Below are 16,651 nucleotides of genomic sequence, written 5' to 3' on the forward strand. Positions count from 1 at the left end.
CATTTTCTTTTTTTTTTTTTTTTTTTTTGTTTTTTTTCTTTCTTTTTTCCCCAACACCATTTATTGAAAAGACTGTCTTGACTCCATTGTATGCTCTTGCCTCCTTTGTCAAATATTAATTGAGCATAATGGCTTGGGTCAATTTCTGGGTTCTCTGTTCTGTTTCATTGATCTATATGTCTGTTCTTGTGCCAGTACCAGGAAGTTTTAAGAACAGTGGCTTTGTAATGTAGCTTGATATCTGGTATTGTGATCCCTCCAACTTTGTTCTTCTTTCTCAGGATTGCTGCAGCTATCCAGGGTCTTTTTTTTATTCCAGATGAATTTTTGGAGAGTTTGTTCTAGGTCTGTAAAATATGTCATTGGTATTTTAATGGAGATTGCATTAAATCTATAGATTGCTTTGGGTAGTATGAGCATTTTTTGTTTTTCTGGCCATTAGAATTTGCTATTTTCATAATGCCTACTCATATCATTGTATCCATTGCTGTTTCATTCAGAAACATCCGACTGGCAGATGGAGGAGACACAGTCCAGGCCTCAGAGTAGCTTACATCCCTTCCACTACATTCCATTGGCCAAAAGTAAGCATTTGACTACACCAAACTGCAGGGGAAGATGGGGAAATGTAGCTTTGCTATGACCACAGAAAGAAATGGAAATGGATTTTTGTCAACAGCTCCTAGTCATTCAGTTTCCATTTAATCCAGGGACACCACCTCTCTTCAGGAAATGCAACCCAAAGTCATTAAGCCATTGCATCCAGCTCAAATTCCAGAAACTCCCCAGAAGGTGCCAAAACAAGTTAACTTCCCCACCACACAGATCCTATCTGAAGTGAAAGAGCAGGTTCAGAATAACCTCAATAAAAATTCCTTTTTGGAAAAAGAGACTTGAGAGATACGTAGTGATCACTGGTCCACAGAGGTTGTGAAGGCCTGCTTCTCGGGGATGGTGAAGGCCCCGCCTGAGGGTTGAGACGTTCCTTTCCAAGGTCCTAATTCTGCTCTCTGGGGTGAACTCTCTGTTATTCTCTACAGCTCTTGGCCCCATGACTCTCTCAACTTCTCTGAAATAGTAGAAAGAAAAGGCACTTCTTTAATCTGATCTTTCGCATAGGTCTAAATTTTAATGGGAATTAGTGGTTCAAAATAGCCTTTGGGTGTATCTAGAAGTCTGGAAGCAGATAACTTTTCCAAACTCACAGGCCTCCAATTTCTGGGCTTTCTTCTCCATCTGCTGTCTGGACACCCTGGGCAATCTCAGGAGACATGAATTGAAGACCACAGAGCCTCCACAGCCCAGGCCCTGAGTGGAGCAGAGTATTCCACCTGCCGCCACCACCACCACAGTGATGGGGCTTTATGAGAGCAAGAAAAGAGCCTCCATCATACGCCTCTGATGGTTTATAACAGGTGGTACTAGCCCCTTAACTACATAATGGAGTGTTCACTGCTACTTTTTTCTCTTCTCATTATTGTCTATCTTGCTATCCTGATTTTTCATTTTTTTGTTTTGTTTTCTGTTGTTTTTTTAATTTAAATAGTCTCTTCAAATGTGGGTTGTGTATTCCCTCAATTATTGGATGCTTATAAATATCTTTCCATCTACATGAAATATGTACTGTATTTCCTGGGATGCCAGATTTTAGCTGTTGTAGGATGCATCATTATTTTATGTACTGCTGAGAAAGAAAGAAAAACGCTTCTATTTAAATTATAACATAACGCTTTCTTATAACTTAAATTTTTATTTTAAACTTATTGAAAAAGCTCTTTAAACCTTACTTAGGCATAAATTTTATCATGTTTTACTCTTGTGCATTAATAAGAAGAAAAATATAAACTCAATAAATTGGGTAGGCACTTCTAAAGCTTCTTCACATACAGAGTTCAGATATCCTAAACTACTCAGCAACTCAGAGTTGTCACCACACAATATTATCTTCTCTACCATCAAGAAAGTATTTTAATGAGCACCCCATTATTATCTCCAATACTTTCACCCAAGCTACTAACTCCCATTCTGCAAACTTTCATGCCAGCATTTTCTTAATCTTTTCAAAAGATGTCAACATATCTTTGAACAACAGTCCCAGGACTCATACTTCTTCCTGGTCATTTAATGGTTTGTTCTGAGATGCCACCCCAACCATAAGTGGCTGTGAAAGCTCTGCCAGCCCCAGCAGAGCCTCACTCACACACAGCTGCAGACCTGTCTCATCAGAAAGGAAGGAAGAGATAGAGTTGGAAATGTAATGCAGGGGGAATGCAATCAAGTCACCACCTTCCCAGGAAGTCCTCAGCTCTTTACTGTTGTGGTGGCTATAAAAAAGGAGGAATACCTGAGTGGAATATAAAGAAATGCTCAGCTACATGTACCATTTCATTTATTCCCACCACGGGAAGGCCTCCATGGAAACCATTATCACACCGCCATTGGAGCCATTATCCTACACCACAAGAAGTAGCTCTGCATTTTAGCAATGTTCTGCCTATGAGAACCCATAGTGGGATAGGAATTGATGATCTGAAACAAGGTTGGAAGCCAAAGCCTAGCAATGAATCTAGCACAGGCTCCACCTCACCAGAGCAGAAATTTACATAAGACCAGCAAAAAGACAATCCCAGCTTCTCAGAAAATTCATTCATTCAGAATGAGGACTGGCCAGCCTGGTTTGGGTGGTGGCATCAGGTCAAATGTAGTCACAACTTAGCCATGTGCAACCTTAGTTTCAGATTTTCAACAGTCAAAATGAAGAAATATCACATTCCTTAACTGTGCTGTGAAGATTAAATGAGATCACGTAAAAGAAAACATCTCTTCCAGGGATAGGCACAAAGGTGATTCTCAAGTGTGTATTTCTTTCCTAGTGTTCAACATAGTATTGTGCTAGCTGGGGTGCTGGGGCACGATGTGGCTAATGAAACAAGTTATTGGCCATGCCCGCATCATTTCACTCCCTAATGTGTAGCCTCAAAGGCTTCCAGATTCCCTGTTGAATGCAAGGTTGGTGGTCACTTCTGCTCATCAAATTTTAGTGACAACTGTCTAAAGTGTTTAGCATAGTGCCATCCACCTAAAAGTACCCAGCAAACAGGAGCTATTATTCTTTCTATCCCTCCCTCTACCTCTCCATGCCCTTGCCCATTTCTACTATGTGGGAAAGGAGGATAAAGTGCTCAAAAGAATCATGAAGCCAGTGAGGGAGAGCAAGGGGACAAAAAAAAGAAAGAGGTGGGGTGAGGGGTGGGCTATAAAGAAGAAATAGATAAATTTCTCTGATGTGGAGGAGAAAAAAATCCCATATATTTCTAGAATATAATGTGGACAACAACATGGAAGGTGTTACTTTGATTTACAGGCTTTAGATCACACTGAACCTGCAAACCTTAACAGCAGACTCTGAAAATCATAGTCTACCGTGTTGCTGAATGGCATGCCCCGGTGCACATTACTCCACTCTGGGACACTTAAGTACAAAATCTCACATTTCATGAACACATGCACAGACTGGTGGGCGTTGCCTGCTCAGAGACCTACAAATAAAGGTTCTCTAAGGTGTGGCAGCACCAGATCCTACAAGCTTAGAGCAGAGAACAGTGCTGATAGGCCTCTGCAATGGTTTCTCTCTAACGGGATACGAAGAACCAGCCTCTGCAGCTTCCAAATAAAGTCCCAGCTTCCCCAGGGCCCCAGCGCTCAGAGTGTGTATGTTTAGCATCAAATACCAAAGTGCAAAAATGACGACTTAGCTACTGGGCCTTCCTCAGGTGTGTCAGAAGCAGCTCCAGTCAAAGCTTCAGGGCCTCCTTCCACCTGGAGCAGGGGATGCAGGTTAGTAAATGCAGGAGGTCAGTTGTCTCAGGCTGCTATGCAGCTTCAAGTTTTCCTTCATTGGATTAGCTCGACTGGGCAAAAGCTGAGTTGTTCAGTTTTCTTCTTACTCTGTAATGAAAAAATAAAACAATTATTTCCAAAATATTTAGAAGACAAAATCATCAGCCAGGAGTCTCAAAGTTAAATTTTGTATTGAAATAAAATATAAGATATTATTAGTCTTAGGAAAAATCAGCTTCCCAGCTGCATCCTAAAAAAGCTCCAATTTTAACGGTGCCATAAACATGTTTCATGCTGTACTCAGAGACAAGATCTCATGATTCCATTGTGAACTATAAAAGAAATCTATCATTGAGGCCTTGTGGGCAAGAACACAGATTTAGGGGGTCAAAACACCAAGCGATTCCACTCATGACCTCACCACATGAAGCTCTAATTAATTATGGGTATCCTAATTGTGAAAAATACTTTCCTAACTGAAGCGTGCCCTATCCCCATCCATAAGCAGACCATAAATCAGTCATAACTCCCCAAACACCATGAAGGAGCTGCTCAATTTGTATCTGTGTTGAACTTCAAGTATTGCATAATTTATATCCGAAATCCACTCCCATGCATCTACTAAAAGACCCACTCTGACCTTCGCTCCCAATCCCAACTGCATTAAAAGGAACTATAAATCACTGGAACACAGGCACCCAATCACAGCCCCGCTCTCTCAAAGCCAAACAACTTTCTTCCCTTGACGAGTTCATCATCCCCTAGAAATAAAAATTGTTCACATTTTGGGACAATAATTCAAAGGCTCTTTATTTTACACTGTGGCTCACTATTCACCCAGGTGAACCAAGTGTGCCTATAAACAAATGGAGCAGCCCGGTTCCATAGAGCCTTCCCTTTACTCCTGCCTCAGGAAGACAACCCTCGGTCCATGCTCACACCCGACAATGGAACTGTCCTCAACTTAACAGAGCTCTGCCCATCAACAGACCTGATATCCAAGGATGGCGCAAGAAATAAGGATGTGATCCTTATGTCTAAGGATCCCTTGACTGTGGATCAAAAATGAGAATACATTTTTACCGGAAACCCACACCATCCTTTCATTACAGCAAAGTTTTGCCTTGAAATACAAGCATTTCTTGATTTCTAAAAGACAATATTTTGTTTCCCACAGTTTTGCCAAGAAAGAAAATAGAAATTTGAAAATTTCTCTCGATCCCTGGATGCAGTTAAATCAGTTGTGCTGATGATGCAGGTGATGTGGAGTCCAACCCTGCCCCAAATCACTACACACGCAGAGAACCAAAGCCCTGCAGCAAACAGGTGCAACAAAAAAAGGCTTCTTCCAGCAGTTTCCAGAGAGATTTCCAAAGAGACCCAGGAAGAAATGTGAGGAACATATATCATAATCCTCCCGTTTGTTAAGAAATTTGATGTTTCTCAGGCAGGCTATGACACAACGGGAAGGAAAAAGTGCCAAATGGGCCACCATATACAGCAGAAATAGACCTGCTGTACAACACGTCCTAGCGAGAGATTCTTACATGGTGTTTGATTTCATTCTTTGTTTTTCCCTTTTAAAAAAAAAATCTATTCTTCAGCATTTACTTCTTTCTTGTGATGTCCTCAGCCGTGGTTAAGGACTCAGTACAGCCAAGTTAGCAATGTGCCAATTTGTTTCTTCTTCCTTATTCTGGGCCTGGAGAGCTGCCCTGACCTCTGTTCCCTGGGGTGCAATCACTGCCAGCTGGAATGCAGAAGAGGATGCACGAGAGAGCCAGTCAACTCCAAGATGTTCTGGCATTCTTCAATTAGAGAAGGAACAAGGGAAACGTCACTCTGGGGGAAGAAAGCTACTTGTGAAAAGGCAGGATTTTCAACATGTCATTTCGCCCATCATCCTGTAGAAAATAAAAATCCAGTTTCAACTGTCAGAGCCAGTTACCCTTAGAATGAGAAGGTAGAAACCCAGAAGAGAATAAGAATCAAGAATTACTACTAGACAGGATGATGAACAGAACCCAGTAACAAGTGAGACCCTGGTGAGGATTAAGCTAAGCCCTCAATGCCTGGATTCTAACAGAGGATAAAGGTGGTGCCCAGCTTTATAAGGAGAAATGGCACCCTTGGCAACAGCAGAGTGTTCCATGGAACTGTAATAACTGGAGAGACAGTGAATGGATTCTCAGTGCACCCATTTGCAGTCGTGGAACAATACAAGGTACAGCTAAGTCGCTGGCATGGTTTTGTGAAAAGCTAATTGCTATCAGCCAAACTTCTTTTGGCTCCAAGGTAAAGTAACAGGGGTTGTAGAAAGCAATAGATATTATCTCCTAAAACTTCAGTTAGGCGCTGGGTTCTCATTGCCACCAGCAATCTAAGGAATTGGCCTTTGAATGAGTAATTTTGGGAACCCTGGCTGGAGAGGACAGAAAGCCCATCTTTGAGAATGAAGAGGGGACAGAGGGCAGGAGCCTCTCCATCAGGTGGGAGAGAGATCAGGTCACCCCCATCTTGCCTCAGGGGTAGACAAACAGCAGACCCTACTCTGAGAGCACCCAGGAATTCCCGTTTTAAAACTACTCTGCCAAAGTCAATGTTGAGAAGTAATAACAAAAGACAACCTGATACTTAACTCTTGTTAATGTATAAGGATGCGTCTTCATTTGGTGCTGGCACCTCCAGTGGCTTTTGTTGATCCCACCAAAGAATTCAATGTTATGTGTGCTTACTTTTCTGAACTTGACCTTAATTAAGTATTTACTATTTAATAACTATTAACCATTGCTAAAGTGACCATTTGTCCTAGTTTGCCAACACTGTCCCAGTTTATGCCTCTTGTGCCACCAAAATTACCCCCATCTCCCCTCTCACTCACATAGAGTCCCAGTCCGTGTGATAATCCTGTGCCCAGCCCAGCCATGGACACGTGCCGTGCTTCTTCCCCCACCCCATCCCACCCCCCAGCCTCTCCTCTCCTAATAGCCACTTGTTTCTCTCTAGCCCATTACTTTTCAGTCCTACTAAAGATCATTAATAATTTATTATTCATATCCCACTTACTTCCAACAAGGATTAAAAATGGTATACAATGCATTCACTTGGCAAATATTTACTAAGCCTAAAGTTCCATGAATTGTACCTAGGAATATAGATATGCTCAAAGTTGTTCAAATAAAAGTTAAAAGTGAAGGCAATGCAAAACCATACAGAGGAAGGAGACTACTGAGAGGAGGCGATGGTAAAAGGGCTAGCTAGCTAGCTTAATTAGGAAGGTTCAGGGAATAAAGAGGGCCCATGGGAGAGGAATGCATGGACAGGGACTTGAAGAAGCCAAAATGCTTATCTCATTTGTACAGAGGTTAGAGAAATGCCACCGGAAGGCGGGGATCCAGGCAGATGGAAATATTTCTGGCCTGAGCAATTAAAACAGCCATTACCCAAGGACAGAGGTATCGCTGGCTGAGCAGCTGGGAGATCAAAGGCAACTCCAATCAGCAAGATAAGGGGGAGAGAAAAAGGGGGCGCCATGTGGGCTTTGACCTTTGAAACTGATACTATGTAACAAAATAACCAATGAGGAAAGCATGGGGGCTCCCAAATTAAGGAAAGGGACCAATGAGAAAGGGTCAGGTGCAGACAAAGAACTGAAGCATATATAACCCAGAAACAAAAGGACATGACACACAATTTTTTAGATTGATTTTCTCATTAGAGAGAGAGCAGGCTTTTCCCATTGGGGGCTCCTCCCCATGGGGTCCCCTTTGGGGACACCCTTGCCCAGATGGAGTTTGTATCTGCTTCCAATAAACTTCTACATTTTTTATTAAAGAAGTCTTTTTGTCCGCAAGTTTATTCTTCAAACTTTGTGAGGACAAGAACCCACGGGAAGAAAAGTCTGCACCCCAAACCCCACATTTCAATGGCTGAAACAGTAATTGTAATTCCTTCTATCTTTGACTTTCAGCTTCCTGGTAGCAGAACCAAAAAGTACATTACAATGAATAACATCATTATATTGCCTAAGGAAATACAACATTGACTCAAAAGCTACTTTTTCTCCTGATACTAATTCTCATAGAATTCAATGATTCATTGAATAAATATGTATGAGTACCTACTATGTCCCAGGCAATGTGCTAGGTGATAGGATACAGAAGTGAACACAAGAAAACAAGCAGACAAAAATCTTTGCCCTTGCCCTGGCTGGTTTGGCTTAGTGGATAGTGTCAGCCTGCAGACTGAAGGGTCCCAGGTTTGATTCCGGTCAAGGGCACATGCCTGGGTTGCTGGCTCAATCCCCAGTAGGGGGCATGCAGGAGGCAGCCGATCAATGATTCCCTCTCATCATTGATATTTCTATCTTTCTCTCACTCTCTGTTCCTCTCTGAAATCAATAAATATATATATAGGCATGCAGGCAGCCGATCAATGATTCCCTCTCATCATTGATATTTCTATCTTTCTCTCACTCTCTGTTCCTCTCTGAAATCAATAAATAATATTATACTAGAGGCCCGGTGCACAAAAATTTGTGCACTCGGGGGGGGGGGGGGGGGGGACACCCCCTTCAGGGTGGGGGTCCCCACTGGGGTGCCTGGCCAGCCTGGATGAGGGGATGATGGCTGTTTGCAGCTGGTCACACCCCCTTCAGGGTGGGGGTCCCCACTGGGGTGCCTGGCCAGCCTGGATGAGGGGATGATGGCTGTTTGCAGCTGGTCACACCCCCTTCAGGGTGGGGGTCCCCACTGGGGTGCCTGGCCAGCCTGGATGAGGGGATGATGGCTGTTTGCAGCTGGTCACACCCCCTTCAGGGTGGGGGTCCCCACTGGGGTGCCTGGCCAGCCTGGATGAGGGGATGATGGCTGTTTGCAGCTGGTCACACCCCCTTCAGGGTGGGGGTCCCCACTGGGGTGCCTGGCCAGCCTGGATGAGGGGATGATGGCTGTTTGCAGCTGGTCACACCCCCTTCAGGGTGGGGGTCCCCACTGGGGTGCCTGGCCAGCCTGGATGAGGGGATGATGGCTGTTTGCAGCTGGTCACACCCCCTTCAGGGTGGGGGTCCCCACTGGGGTGCCTGGCCAGCCTGGATGAGGGGATGATGGCTGTTTGCAGCTGGTCACACCCCCTTCAGGGTGGGGGTCCCCACTGGGGTGCCTGGCCAGCCTGGATGAGGGGATGATGGCTGTTTGCAGCTGGTCACACCCCCTTCAGGGTGGGGGTCCCCACTGGGGTGCCTGGCCAGCCTGGATGAGGGGATGATGGCTGTTTGCAGCTGGTCACACCCCCTTCAGGGTGGGGGTCCCCACTGGGGTGCCTGGCCAGTCTGGGTGAGGGGCTGAGGGCTGCTTTCAGGCTGGCGGTTGTTGACTGAAGCTCCCAACCGCTCCTTTTTTTTCTCTTTTTTTATTTTATTCTGGGCCAGCTTTAGCTCTGGCTCTAGCTCTGAGGCTTCGTATCTGGTTTGTTTGCCGTTCTATAATCGAAACAATGTATAACTTCAGCTCTGAGATCCCGGCAGGCTGAAAGCTGGTTTCTAGGGTTTTGTTTAGCTTCTTATTTGCAACATAGTACATAGTTGCTTAGAGTTGCAACTCAGAGGCCGGCAAGTGAGGCGGGTAACGTTGGAGTCTGCAGTCACTGAAGCAAGGAAGCCTCATGTTCGCTTCCAGCTGCCTGGCTGCCGGCCGCCATCTTGGCTGACAGTTAATTTGCATAGGATATGCTGATTAGCCAATGGGAAGGGTAGCGGTCGTACGCCAATTACCATGTTTCTCTTTTATTAGTGAAGATATTTTAATATATTTTATTGATTTTTTTTTACAGATAGGAAGGGAGAGGGATAGAGAATTAGAAAATCGATGAGAGAGAAACATCGATCAGCTGCCTCCTACACACCTCCTACTGGGGATGTGCCCACAACAAAAGTAGATGCCCTTGACCAGAATCGAACCTGGGACTTTTCAGTCCACAGGCCAACGCTCTATATCCACTGAGCCAAACCGGTTAGGGCTAAAAATATATTTTTTTAAAAAATCCCTGTCCTCATGGAATTCACATTCCAGTAGGGTGAGACAGACAATAAATAAAATATACCATATATTGGGTCAGATAGTGATAAGTGCTATGGAGAAAAATGAAGCCAGAACAGAGAGCTCAGAGAGGGGCCTGCAATTTTAATAGGGTGGTTAGGAAACCCCTCTCTGAGGTGACATTTTTAAGGAGAGACATGAAGGGGAACAAGTGCAGATCTAGGCAAGAGTATTCCCAACAAATGCCTTGAGATGGCGGCACATGAGACCAGTGTGGCTCTTATGATGTGAATCAGGAATAGATTATGAGGACATCAAGTCAGCAATGGAAAGAGAGAGACAGAAAGTGGATGTCTTGAGTTTTTTCCTTCACATAAGACAGAAAGTCATGGGAAAATTTTGACCACGACACTGAGAAGTGTCATGACCTGACAAATTCTAAAGAACCCTTCTGGATACTATGTCAAGTGTAGGTGTAGGGGAAAGCATAGGAGTAGAGAGATCAGTGAAAAAGCTTGTGAACTTATCCAGACAAGAGAAGGTAGTGAGAAATGATCAGATTCTAAGAGACAGCAGGATTTGATGCCAGGTTACATGTGAGGTAAGACAGAGAGTGTTCAATATGGTTCTGAGGTGTTTGGTTGAGCAGTGACTTGCTGTTTACTGAGATGACAAAGACTGAGGAAGGTACAGATGGTGGACGTGATCAGGAATTTGTTTTGGGCCATGTTAATGGGATATGCCTACTGGACACTCAAGTAGAAATGAGTGTCAAGTCAAGCAGGTAGTTAGATGAGTCTGGGTTCTCAGGAATCCTTATATAAAAACATGGAATGGTGAAGTGAGCAAGGTCTTTAACAGTTATTTTTACCAAAAGTACAGAAACATTTGTTTTATCATCTTTTCTTTAAAAAAAAAGAAACAACAGGTGAGTGGTCCAGGTAATTGTGAATGAAGGGATGCCACAGGAGACCTTGGAAGTCTTTGATTTCTAGTTCCCACCATTGCTCTTTTCTCTTCTTTTCTTTCTTTTGAAGTCCTCACCCAAGCACATGCTGAAAGAGAGGGAGAGAGAGAAAAATATCAATCTGAGAGAGAAGGATCAATTCATTGCTTCTGTATGTGCCCCAACTGGGGAACTAACCTGAAACCCAGGTATGTGCCCTGACTGAGAATGAACCAGCAACCTTTCATTGCACAGGATGACACTCAAACAACTGAGCCACTCCAGCCAGGCTGTTTTATGATCATTTTTATATAAGTCTGCGATAAAAATCAAAGGCATGCTCTTTAATCATAGCTAAGTGCAGGCATTTCTGGAAGCATCCAAGTTAGTGTAGTAAATGTCCTAGAAGGTGCTGCCTTTGGAAATCTAGAACAAGGAAAGAGCTTACTGAGGCTGGAGGAATGGGTAGCTCACACAGACCTCTGCCTGTCTCTTTCAACTGTAATTTCAGGTTTATCTTTGGCAAGAGCGAGCCCCTTATTCTCTGGGGAAGATGGTCAGGTCTCAGAGTTGGGATTTTGTCATGAAAAGCAAAAGAGTTGGATAAATTTTCACCCAGAACAAGATCCATCTCACCTTTACTTGTAGGCAAGTCACTGGGATATCTGAAAGGCCGGCCAGAATTTTTCTTTAAAAGGAGCTGTGGCCATGGCTGGTGTTGCTAAGTGGTTAGAGCGTTGGCCCTTGCACCAAAGGGTCGTGGATTTGATTCCCAGTGAAGAACACGTACCTGAGTTGCAGCTAGTACCCATCTAGTTGGGGCTAGTGTGGGAGACAACCAATCAACATGTTTCTCTCACATCTATGTCTCTCTCTTTCTCTCTCTCTTTTTCTCTCTCTATCTCTCTTTCTCTCCACCTCCTTCCCTTCGACTCTCTCTAAAAATCAATGAAAAAAATATCCTCAGGTATGGATTAACAAAAAACAAACATGAGCTGTGAATTTACTCAAATGGCAGAGAAATCCCAACCTGAGACCTCAGAATGATAAGCTGGTGCTCAGCAACGATTTGGAATTATCCAAGTTAAGATGTAATGTTTTCCTGGCCAAAGGGTGGATCTCAAACAGTGGCTTACACAGACAGATACAAATTAATCCTTTCCCCAGCCAAATAACAAAAATGTCTGTAGTTCCTCCAGGCCACACCAGTCTGGAGGCTGGGGAAATGTGTAACTCTCAGAAACGTAGAACAACTATCAAAAGTATATACCAGCAACAATAACAGGAAAACTTACATTCCAGTTGAGTTTGCCTCTGAACGTGTAAAAAATCATAACCTTTTAAAATTCTTTGAAACAGCGACTTAGTCTGTCTTGTTCAGCCTGTATCCTCAGCATCTCCCAGAACAATACTAGCCCAGAGTAACATTCAATGAAATACTGACAAAGGAATAATCAATTGACTTTTTAAAAAAAAAATGAAAATACAACCCATAAGTACCATTTTGTGGAAAGCCTTACCATGATGCATTCAAGATTCTAGTCACCAAGCTTGGGGAGGACACTGAAATTTCTATGTGACAGGGCCATAGGGCACATGGAGTCTTGGGAGTGGTGGTCTAGGAAACTTTGAAGCTGTCTTTGCAAAAACCAAGTATGACTTAGATTCAGATGGAGATGATAGGGGACTACAGAATTCCCCCAAACCAGCCTTTGGCACTGCCTGAGGAAAACTGAGACATGTGAATCTCAGAAGTGGTCTTTGACCAGTCCCACCCAGCAAAAATGGTTGTAACAAACTAGCCTCAAAGTCTTCCTTTGTGCTTCGAGAGATCCTTGGGAACCAAAGGTCCAAAGAGCTCTTTGGGCACCTGGTAGCATTCTCTGTTTTCCTGTTTCTCCTCCCCAACTCAGGCTCCTGCTGTCGCCCTATAATACTGATATAAACTTGGCTTCTTTTGTGCTTTTCTTCAACTTCCTTCATATTGAGGGAAGGAAGGGAGATAGGCAGAAATGGTGATCAGGTCACCTGCCACTTGCTTATGTCCTATGCAACAACCAAGCAAAGCTGGAAGCACCGAGAACCACGTGCCTCTCCCAGTGGAGTTCCCTTTTCTGTCAACCACTTCCTTCCCAAGAGCCTGGCACAGGCTGCTGAGAGAGTATGAAGAATCCCAGACCACACATTCCTGGTATGCAATGCCTCTCCCAGTGGAGTTCCCTTTTCTGTCAACCATTCCCTTCCCAAGAGCCTGGCACAGGCTGCTGAGAGACAGTATGAAGAATCCCAGACCACACATTCCTGGTATGCATGGGACATGATTCTTCAAGTTTTGTGGATACCTGAGCATATACAATTTGGTGGATCCTCTTTAAAAAATAAAAAAAAATTATATATGAATTTAGGTGCAAAAGTGAATATTTATTTAGAATGGTAAAAGAAATCTCAGAAAATGACTGGCACCTCAAAGATCCAGGTCCTTTACTTCTGTCTGTGTCAGTTGACCAGAAATGCTTCCACAGATTGCAACCTAGCCTCCTGCATCACCTGGGCCACTCTACAACTCCTGGCAAGTCCACTCGGAGCAGCCAGAGCTATGAACTTCACTGGCTTCCTCCAATCCTTGATCCCAGATCAAATCCCTCTACCTGGACTCTGTCCCCAGAGGTAGCTCCTTGCCACACCCCCACCCCAACAATAGTACTTAGAAAAAGCAAAGGAGCGGGTCTTCCAGGATTTAGGAAAGCTGACGCTGCATGATTTTGTAATCAGAAACACAAAGTTATCCATAAAAATTACAGATCATTAAATAAATAACAAAACTATCCAGGCTTTGCCTCTCCTACTCTGTCCAGGAGCCCAGCACGGATTGGCTGTATGGTCTGGCTGGCGCCAGCCGTCTCCAAATACTGACGCTCTGTGGTCCACAGTCCCCATTCCAGGAACACCTGGCACAGGCGGTCATGAGGCAAATAGTGAGGAAACTATTTAAACCAGGATAGAGGCTGAGAAAGGGAAGCCCATGTGAGGTCCAGAGGCTTGGAACCTTAGATGGGTACTGTGCAGGAGGACGCCGTTGCCATGGTAACCAGGAGCTGAAACAAACACTGGCGCCCAGCACAGCACCTTGTATCCGCGCGCCACGGTTGGGCTGGGGTAAGGCTTTGGTCATTAACCCCTGTATTCAAAGAGATGGGTCTTCTCCTCCAGCCTCCGCCAGGCAGGAGGGAGTGGGAACAGCATCGAAGGTCTGAGGAACAAAGAAGCCTCAACAGCCAGACTTATTTGTTTCTCTCTCCCTTTCTCTGTCCCTCCCAGTTGGCCTTCCTGCTCCCAGCTTTGTCTGTGCTTCTACTCTTCGTGAAGAGGGTATTGGGTTATATACTTCTGCAAATAAGACTTGGTCCCTTTCACTCCAGGGAGCCCTGGCCCTGAGTTTAAAGAAAAACTGTGGGTGTGGACAGCACTACTTTCTTTTCAGCCTCATAGACCAGTCAACTAAGCCGTGGGGGCGGGATCCGCACCTCCAAACCAGCCCATGTACCTCTGTTTTCCCCTCACCTTAAAATGGGAGAGAAACAGAGGTCCTAACCTTCCCAGCAGACGGTGAGTAGCACCAATGGCTGGTGCCCCACAGCAGGTGTTCTGTGATCGCTCAAGGTCACCCTCCCTGGAAGTTCAAACCTGAATACATTTGAAATTCTATTTATAAAAAAGGCCTTAGGAAAGTGTGTTTTAATGAGTGCACAGGGGTGTTTATACTGCTAAAGACTGCACAGATTGGCGAGGGAGATAACAGAACTTTTGAGTTTGGTGTTTGCCCGTGGCGTTTTTCCATGTGGATCCCAGTCTGTGTGGGCATGGCACCATGGAACTCATCAAAGTAGGCCATCCACTTCCCCAGAGGGAAGGCAACCGCCTTCAGCCAAGAATCCTGCCAGTTAGAGAGGTTAGAAACAGCTACTGAGGACAACAGAAACAAGGCCTTGCATTTGCGGAGCACTATAGAACACCCCAGATCTTTACAGAAATAAAACTTCTCCCCTTGCTCCAGCTAGTGTTTCCAAGCCTGGACTGGCAGCACCCATTCTCTCCATTGGCTGCATCTTTCCTGTCTGAGCCCTCAAGTCTGTGCTGGGCTGTCCCTTCATAGCAGAGAAAGTTAAGTGGATGGGGGCCTGCAAAGTCCAAACCAGAAACTTGATTTGCAATCAGTCTCCTGTGTGCCTTTCCTCCTATGGATCATCCATTCAGTCCACAAGCTTCTGTTGAAATCGTGCTGTTATGCTAGACTACTGTCCTATGGGTAAGGCATGCAAACAGCGGGTGAAGGAGTTGTAGGAAAAAGAGAACAGGCTCTTTCCAGAAGAGCCTGCACAGAGGAGGTGACTTTGAAGAATAAACAGACTTGATTTAAAGTGAGAAGGGAATTCAAAGGCAATGCTGGGCTCCAAAAAGAAATCCCTCCCACCCCCCGGAATGTATACTACATTCTCCAGAAAATAAAACGGGACTGCCAATTTGTTGGAGTAGAGGACCAAGAGGAGACGGGGAAACACGGGCCAGGAGGATGCTAGGCAGGAGGACTGCTCAGTAGACGGAGCTTTTGGTCCTAGCTCCAATCTGACAAGAGCTAATCCCGGACTAGCCCAAAGCCTAGCCTCTTTCTAAGTTGATTTTTCATGTTAAGTAATGTACCGTGGTTGACAGGAAAGACCTGATTCCTACAGGCAAAGTTTTGGAAAAGCTGGTCTGTTCTAGAACCAAATTTCTCTCCAGTCTCCTATTGGAAAGAACACATACAATTACCTACTAAATCTTGAGGCATCTCTTACAACATGAGACAATGAAGCCCTCCTGTCCATCACTGCTGGTGTCATTGGAGCTGACCTATCTGTTAAGTAGGCCCCAGCAGCACACTCCTCCCGCCTCACGTCCTCAGCTGATGATTGCATATACTGGTCCTCAACCCAGAACCTGCTAGTCACCTCCTGTATCTTAGGGGTTTACCTGGTCTCTTGGCTTTGGGTTTGTAGCTCAAAATCTCTTACTCTAGAAATGTTCACCTATATTCTTCCTATCCTGCCAAAATAGGAAGTGCTAGTTTAATAACAAAGCCTATTCTCTTTTTCTTTGTATTTTTTTTCAGGATTTTTTTTATTTCAAGAAAAACGATTTTAAATATACTAGTAATAATGTTACATGCAATAAATATTAATATCTCAAGAAAAACTATTTTAAATATGATAATGTTACATGCAATAAATACCAATTATTCAAGAAAAATGTAATATTACATGCAATAAACATTAATATTTCAAGAAAAAAGGGATTTTAAGTATAATAATATTACCAAAACTGTACTAACATAGTATGATATCACAAAAGTTGTATGAAATATTAAAAATCTGCAAATAACAGGATTATTTATATTATATTCTAGAATAATTTCCCTCTCTGGCTCTACTTTTGTTCATCAGTTTATGTTGTTCATTATATTCCACAAATGACTGAGATCAAGTGATATTTATCTTTCTCCAACTGGCTTATTTCAATTACCATAATGCTCTCCAGTTCCATCCATGCTGTTGCAAATGGTAGGAGTTCCTTCCTTTTTACAGCAGCATAGTATTTCATTGTGTAGATGTACCACAGTTTTCTAATCCATTCATCTGCTGATGGGCACTTAGGCTGTTTCCAAATCTTAGCTATTGTAAATTGTGCTGCTATGAACATAGGGGTGCATATATCCTTTCTGATTGGTGTTTCTAGTTTCTTGGGATATATTCCTAGAAGTGGGATCACTGGGTCAAATGGGAGTTCCATTTTT

The sequence above is a fragment of the Myotis brandtii genome, unplaced genomic scaffold (assembly GCF_000412655.1).
Source record: "Myotis brandtii unplaced genomic scaffold, ASM41265v1 scaffold174, whole genome shotgun sequence".
Classification (NCBI taxonomy): Eukaryota; Metazoa; Chordata; class Mammalia; order Chiroptera; family Vespertilionidae; genus Myotis; species Myotis brandtii.